This window comes from Cucumis sativus, unplaced genomic scaffold (assembly GCF_000004075.3).
Source record: "Cucumis sativus cultivar 9930 unplaced genomic scaffold, Cucumber_9930_V3 scaffold100, whole genome shotgun sequence".
NCBI lineage: Eukaryota > Viridiplantae > Streptophyta > Magnoliopsida > Cucurbitales > Cucurbitaceae > Cucumis > Cucumis sativus.
In genome coordinates, this window is record NW_022279510.1 from 1 (window position 1) to 8,517 (window position 8,517).

The 8,517-nt window shown below is 34.6% G+C and overlaps 1 long non-coding RNA gene across 1 annotated transcript; it reads left to right on the top strand.

Annotated features, from left to right (window-relative positions):
- Positions 1-4,132: 4,132 nt before the first annotated feature.
- LOC116405421 lies at positions 4,133-5,289 on the top strand. The gene is made up of 3 exons (XR_004218554.1): positions 4,133-4,279; positions 4,738-4,812; positions 4,932-5,289. It is a non-coding gene; the product is annotated as an uncharacterized LOC116405421 (long non-coding RNA).
- Positions 5,290-8,517: the final 3,228 nt, after the last annotated feature.

Here is an 8,517-nt window from a genome sequence, read left to right on the forward strand (position 1 = left end):
ACAACATAGTTAATAAGATAACACAATATTACAAGATTTTGTTTACACGTATACATACATTCTCACCTAACTGGCTTAACTCTTTTACTTCCAACGGGTTATTGAAGATTCAGCCAAGAGTGAAGAGTTCCCTACGAAAATTTTGATCCTGAAGGAAATCGACGCATTTCTGACCTAATTGGCTTAACTATCCGACTTTGTACAGGCTCTTTTTGCTTCAGCCAAGAGTTAAGGGTTCCTTAAGCAAGTATGGATCCCGAAGGAACCCGACACATTCTGATCTAACCGCTTTAACTCTCCTACTTTCTATATGAAATTATTTCTTTGGCCAGGAGGGAAGAGTTCCCTACGAAAATTTTGATACAAGTGAACCCGACGCATTCCGACCTAACCAGCTTAACTCTCCTACTTTCTACGGGCTATTGTTGCTTCAGCCAAAAGTGAAGAGTTCCCTAAGCAAATTTTGATTCCGAAGAAACCGATGCATACCGACCTAACCGGCTTAACTCCCCGACTTTCTATGCGTTATTGTTGCTTTGACTAAGAGTTAAGAGTTTCCTACGCAAGTTCTGATTCTCGAGGAACCCAATGCATTCTAACATAAATGGCTTAACTCCCGTACTTTCTACGGGCTATTGTGGCTTCGGCCGAGAGTGAAGAGTTGTCGAAGAAGTTATGATCCCAAAGAACCCGATGCATTTTAACCTAACCGGCTTAATTCTCCTACTTTCTACGAGCTATTGTGGCTTCAATCGAGAGTCAAGAGTTCCCGACACAAGTTCTGATCCCAAAGATTTCCTTGTGCAAGTTCGGATATCTAAAGAACCAAACATGCATTCTGACCTAACTGGCTTAACTCTTCTACTTTCAACCGGCCATTGTTGCTTCGACCAAGAGTGAAGAGTTCCCTACAAAAATTTTGAACCCGAAGGAACTTGACACATTCTAAACTAATTGGCTTAAATCTTCGACTTTCTACGGGCTATTTTTGCTTCCACCAAGAGTTAAGAGTTCCCTACGCAAGTATTGATCCCGAAGGAACCCATCGCATTATGATTTAGTCGCTTCAACTCACCTTCTTTCTATAGGAAATTGTTGCTTTCACCAAGAGTGAAGAGTTCCCTACGCAAATACTAATACAGAAGGAACCCAACGCATTTCGACCTGACCAACTTATCTTTCCTACTTTCTACAAGTTATTGTGGCTTCGGTCGAGAGTGAAGAGTTTCCTACGAAAGTTTGATCCTGAAAGAACCCAATGCATTATGACTTAATAGGCTTACCTCTCCTACTTTCTACCAGCTATTGTAGCTTCGACCGTGAGTGAAGAGTTCTGATGCAAGTTTTGATCCCAAACGAACCCGACGCATTCTAACCTAACAAGCTTAACTCTCCTACTTTCTACGGGCTATTGTAGCTTCAGGCAAAGTGAAAAGTTCTCTACACAAGTTCTCTACTTTCTATGGGCTTTTTATTATAAGTGTAAAGAAATAGGTGTATGAATTGGATTGATGAACATTTTTTTGAATTTTTTTTAAGCTTAAAAGGATATTTATGGAACTTTCAATAATTCATCAATATTTTTTAAACAGAACTTTTCAATAGTTGATGATTATTTTTTAAACAAAACTTTAGCGACTTTCATCTAAAACCAAAGACAATGGTATTTTTGAACCGTTTTCGAAAGTTTAAGGGCATCTTTCAACTTTTAAAAGGAGACATTTTTGACACAAACCACTAGGGGTATTCTAACACTGACAACACTAACAACACTAACAACCCAGACTACCCATCCCAAATTTCGAGTATTATTACAAAATATGTTTTTTAACTTATGGATATGTTGAATTTTGATATTATGAAATTTTAGTAATTGATATGTGTGGTAAAAAAATTTAAGTGTTTAAGTTAATCAAGAATACACTCCGTTTAAAAGGAGTACAAGGAGTCCAAGTAGATATTAGTTGTGTTTGAAAAATTATGAAAAAAAAGTACAATCAAGTGAAATGTTACATAAACTTCACAACATAGTTAATAAGATAACACAATATTACAAGATTTTGTTTACACGTATACATATATATACCTCATTTTTCCCTCCTCCAAAATACATCATGGAAAGAATAAAACAAACACAAAATCAATAACATGAGGCAAACCACAGTTTGAACCATGCACAATGCTCTCTCTTTCTAGACTTTTAATGCACGGTCATTCTGTTTTCCGGCACTGGTTGTAAAGCAGTTCTCACTTTCACGCCACCTCCAACAACTTTTGTGTTGATGTTATTATTTTCCATCTTCTTATGGTTAAGTTGGAGTTTTTCCTTGAACAACTTCCTCAGCTGCCTTAGGCTAGTATTATCATTCTTCACCACTAACTGAATGAACTTTGCTTTGTTCTGTTCTTTTTCAGCTTCTTCTTCCTCAGCATCTGGGTTGTCCATTAGCAAACTAATGGTTTGTTCTTCAACGGGAGATTTGGCTTCTATTGTTGGCCTAGGGAATTGGTTTGCCAATGATTGAACTGCATTGTTGTTGGAGGATGTGATAGTGATTTCCACCAAAGCTTCCTCACATTGAATAATGGCATTTGGGATTTCTGGTTGTGAGTCGATAGCTTCGACAATTATGTCTTTAGGAAGAGTTTCTTCTTCCATTTTCCATTGGATCTTGACATCAACCAAATCATCAGAAACATTCTCGAGGAACTCCTCCGTGGACTTATTGATAATTGTATCATCTTCTTCAGCTTGAACGGAACTTTTCTCCATTTTTGTTTCCTTCTTGTCTCCTTCAATGTCAGCATCTGATGCTACATTTCCGGTTGTGGGATCTGATCATTTTCATCTTGATCGTCTTTCACTTCCAAAGATTCTTCATCACTGCTCAAGGCATCATCTCCATCAACTTCAGTTTCTTCTTCCACATTTTCGTGGGGAAGAGACAGTTCTTCAGCAGAGTTATTCACGTGTGTTTTCTTCTTCAACATCTTCTTCAATTTTATGTTCCAATTCACAGGTAGACTCATTTTGTTGAGATTCAAATTCCATACCAAATTCTTCTGCAATGCTCGATTTGTGAACTTCAGTAACATCCAAGTCTTCAGTAGGCAGAGAAGATTTGTCAGATTCATTGATTTCCTCAGCAGAAATCTCCACAAAATCATCATCTTTCGAAACTTCATTTACTTTTTCATCTTCAGAGAAGCATTGCACATCCGAGTTAGCATGAGGTGCCTCTGTTTTAGAATCATCAACGCTCTTTGCACTAATTACATTTTCATCAAAAGATTTTAACAGATCATCAAGAACCATTTCTGGTTCCTTCTCTGAGAGTGCAGTAAGTGTATTGTTAGCAATGTAGTAGGCATAAGGTAGGAACATGATGCATTTTTGTTTTATCCATCTAAGTTTTTGGTTTATGCAACAAAACCTTAGCTTGAATTACAACTTCATATCATTTTTCCTACTGCATTCAGGACATAATCAGAAGATACACTGAATGTTCTTGCATTGGGAAGAAGCATGCTGCTTTGGCTTGTTCTTTGGGTTCCTTCACATGGGAAAAGCCTTCACATTCAGAGTTTGAGCAATTAGCAAGGCTATTATTCTCCCATGACTCTGAAACTTATGTTATTTAGTTCACCATATTATCGTCGATAATGAACCAAATTTCATTTCTGAATTGCGATTTGACCAAGAATTTGAAAACAAAAATGCATATTGTTTTCTTTTTTATTCTTTTCTATTGCGTATCATTTTCTATTGGTCATTTGTTGTGCAATGTCTTCTTCTTAAGTCATTGGTTACTTTGTAAAGAGAAAAACAAAGTGATTTATTTCATCGTTCTACTCTTTCTACAACATTTCCGTACAAAAACAAGAACACTGCTAACAGGTAGATCAAACTTCGCTAAAATTCGTTTCCCTTCTTGGAAGATATTCGTCCATGCCTAAACCTGCAGCTGGAAACTGATTGTTCTCGATCATGTCCAGTGTTGAACCCCCAAATGGATTGGAAGGATCAAGGGTGAAGGTTTATTTTCTTCTTATCGTTGGTTAGAGTTTTTCTTTCGTTTTCTTCTGCTTTGAGTCAATTCCATTGTTATTTAAGAATTTAAAGTTATGGGTGTGATGATCCTTTGTTAGGAACGTTTTGGCAAGACTGGAGACTGCTTATCTGAGTCGGAATCCCACTGCAAAATCATTTTGGAGCTTATTTGATCAGTTCATGTTGATACAAATTTCTCTTGATCGTAATGCATTTGGAACTTTTGGAGTATTTTTCTTCCTTCCGTTTATTTTCAACTTTCAATTTCATTTTCAATTTCTGCGTATTTTTTATTCTTTCTTATGTATATTGTTTTCTAATGGTCATTTGTGGTGCAAATTCTTTCCTTTTAAGTCAATGGTTATTTTGTAAATAGAAAAACAAAGTGAACCATGTCATCGTTCTACTCTTTCTACAACATTTCCATAAAGAAGCAAGAAAACTAGTCTTTTGTGATTTAACATTTTGCCATTCGTGGCGATACCCTTAAATCTCCTCACAATCTCTTTGTTCTTCCAACAATCATTAAGAAAAATCCCTCGAATCTGAACCCCATGTCTTTTCTTTTCTCCTCACCAGCTAGAATTTTGCCCACTCTCCAAACAAAATCTTTTCAACCTTATTTTTCTTTACTACCCATTTCCAAAAATTTGATTTCCCTCCTCGAAAAATCATCGTCCATGCAGAAACCTGCGGCTGGGAGCTGATTGTTCTCGATCAAGTCCAGTGCTGAACCCCCAAATGGATTGCAAGGATCAAAGGTTAAGGTTTATTTTTTTGTTATCGTTGGTTAGAGTTTTTGTCTTTTTTTTTCTGCTTTGAGTTAATTTCATTGTTTTTGAAGAATTTAAAGTTGTGGGTTGTGCTGATTCTTTCTTAGGAACGTTTTGGAAAACCTGGAGACTGCAAATCTGAGACGAAATTCTACTCAAAATCCGTTTTGGAGCTTGTTCTATCTGTTCATGGTGAATCAAGTCCGTTTTGTTCTGCTTGCACTTTCATTTTGAATTTTTGCATATTTTTTATTCTTTTCGATGTATATTGTTTTCTAATGGGCATTTAGTGTGCAATGTCTTTCTTTTAAGTCATTGGTTACTTTGTAAAGAGAAAAAAAAGTGAATTATGTCCTTGTTCTACTCTTTCTACAACATTTACATAAAAAAGCAAAAAAACTGCTAAAACAGGCAAATCAAACTTCCTTAAGCATTCAATTGGCCATTTAGTCTTTTGGGATTTAACATTCTTCCATTCTTTTTGTTACCCTTAAATCTCTTTGTTCTTCCAACAATCATTAAGAAAAATCATTGTAAACCGAACCCCATGTGTTTCATTTTTCTCCTCATCGGCCAGGATTTTGTTTGGGGAGTTGACAAAATTCTGGCCGATGAGGAGAAAAATGAAACACATGGGGTTCGGTTTACAATTTTGTCAACTCCCCAAACAAAATTCTTTCAACCTTATTTTTCTTCACTACCAATTTCCAAAATCTTCATTTCCCTCGGAGAATCTTTGTCGATGCCGAAACTTGCGGCTGGGAACCAATAGTTCTCAATCATGTCCAATGTTGAACCTCCCATTGGACGACAATGATTAAGGGTTAAGGTGGATTTTTTTGTTATCGTTGGTTAGAATTCTTGTTGTGTTTTTTTCTGCCTTGATTTAATTCCATTGCTTTTGAAGAATTTAAAGTTATAGGTTTGTGATGCATGTTGATGGGAAGCTGAATCCTTTGTTCGGAAAGTTTTGGTCAACATGGATGCAATTTGTTGGAGTCAGAATCCCATTGCAAAATCTGTTTTGGGGATTGTTCAATTTGTTCATGATGATACAACTTGTTATGTTCACATTGCATTTATAACTGTTGGGGTATTTTTCTTCCTTCCATTTTTTTTCTACTTCCAATTTCATTTTCAATTTCTGGATTGAGCATTCAATTTCAAGAAACCCATTGCATATTTGTCAAAAGAAAATTTCAGTTGGCAAGTGTTTTGGAACATCAGGAAAAAATAATTGTATAGTTTATAAGTTCGGGTAATTTTGAGGTAGTTGTCCGGTAATGAATTTTTCTAAATTACCTTGACTCTACCTTAATATAGGACGTGTGTGTCTTCTAATTTCACTTTAGTTGGGCCTTTCTTTTTACTGGATCTTATTTTGTATTGGTCATTCGTTGTGCAAGCCTGGAGCCGGCTTCTATGAGTCGGAATCCCACTACAAAATTCGTTATAGAGCTTGTTCGATTTGTTCACAGTGAGACATGTTTGTTATGATCGTATTGCATTTAGAACTTTTGGGGTATTTTTCTTCCTTCCATTTTTTTCCTACTTCCAATTTATTTTTAATTTCTGCATTTTTTTTATTGTTTCTTGAGTATATTGTTTTCTATTGGTCATTTGTTGTTCAATGTCTTTCTTTTAAGTCATTGGTTACTTTGTAAAGAGAGAAACAAAGTGAACCATGTCATCGTTCTACTCTTTGTACAACATATCCATAAAGAAGCAAGAAAATTGCATATAGCCATACCAAACGTACAATTCAATTCCCATTCCTCTGTCTTTTCCCTAGCTTGAAAGAGAATTTCTTTCTTCCTTCTTCCTCTCAATTGGCCATTTAGTCTTTTCGGGGATTTAACATTCTGCCATTGTCGTTGCCGTTAAACCTTCTCACAATCTCTTTGTTCTTCCAACAATCATTAAGAAAAATCTGTGTAAACTAAACCCCATTTCTTCCATTCTCTTTCCACTGGCTAGAGTTTTTCCCACTCACCAAACAAAATCCTCTCAACCTTATTTTTCTTCACTACCCATTTCCAAAATTTTCATTTACTTGGAAATTCTTTGTCGATGTCGAAACCTGCAGCTCGGAATCGATTGTTCTCGATCATGTCCCGTTCTGAACCTCCCAATGGACTGCAAGGATCAAGGCTTAAGGTTTATTTTTTTGTTATTGTTGGTTAGATTTCTTGTTTTGTTTTGTTCTGCTTTAAGTTAATTGCATTGTGTTTGAAGAATTTAAAGTTATGGGTGAGATGATCCTTTCTTAGGAACGTTTTGGTATGGATTGATGTGGCAATATGGATTGATGTATCTTTTTCAAGTAAAAAATAATTAAAAGCGGATAAATACACAACATAAATTAATTACAACGTAGAAAAAAATAATTACAGTTGAAGAATGTGGATATTTTGGTATTTTATAAAATACCGTGCACGTGCAAAAAATACTATTTGCTAAAATTCAAAAGAAAAAGTAGTTTGTCATTTTTCAAAATGATCCATAAAAATGTTGTTATATCTCTTATGACAAAGAGTGTGAATCTACTAGTCCATATTCGACTTGTTTTTTTGTTGGTAAAATTGGATAAGACCGCATTATATTGAAATAAATACACTAATGACATTTTAAAACCAATAGTGATAGAAATTATAATTTAATTAATGTTCTTAAGTCAAATAAACATGGTTTAAAAGTCTTTATAAACACAATTAGTGTAATTGTTTTTAATTTTAATTCATTTACACATCTTTGTGCGTGTGTGAGTTTGTGTGGGTGCGTGCGCATGCGCATGTGCGTGTATGTGTGTGCGTTTGTGCGTATGTTCGTGTGTGGCTGTCGCGCGTGTGTACGTGTGTGTACACGTGCGTACATGTGTGTGTGCACATGTGTGTGCACATGTGTGCGTACATTTTGCGTGTATGCACATTTTGTGCGTGTGCATGTGTGGGTGGGTGTGCACATGTGCTTGTGTGCAAACAAGTTGATATTTTTTAATGTAGACTTTCTCCTAGTTTTAAAATAATAATTTAGTTATCTTTATATTCAAACTATTAATGTTATTTTGAGATAAAGATGGTGAACAAGTTGATACTTTTTAGTTTTGAAATTCAATTAAGATTATTTCAATACAAAATCTATCGTTGCGATTTTAAAATTCTGAAAAATAATAATTTTGTTATTTTGAAATTCAATTTGGTTATTTTAAAATTCAAATTCAATTAGGTTATTTTGAAAATAGTAAGATTGTATAAAGTTATAAAAACTTGAACCAATTAGTTGAGTCTCGAGATATTAAGAAAAAAGTTATGACATGGGTTGATGTATCTTTTTCAGGTAAAAAATAATTAAAAGCTGATAAATGCATAACATAAATATATTACAACGTAGAAACGGAATAATTACAGTTGGAGAAAGTGGATATTTTGATATTTTATAAATTACCATGCACGTGCAATAAGGCTATATGTTAAAATTTAAAAAAAAAATAGTTTTGCCATTTTTTAAATTGACCCATAAAAACGTTGTTATATCTCTTATGAATAGTGTGAATCTACTAGTCCATATTCGACTTGTTTTTTTTTTTTTTTGTAAAATTGGATAAAATCGCATTAATTGAAATAATCACACTAATGACACTTTTCAACCAATATTGATAAAAATTATAATTTAATTAATGTTATTAAGTCAAAT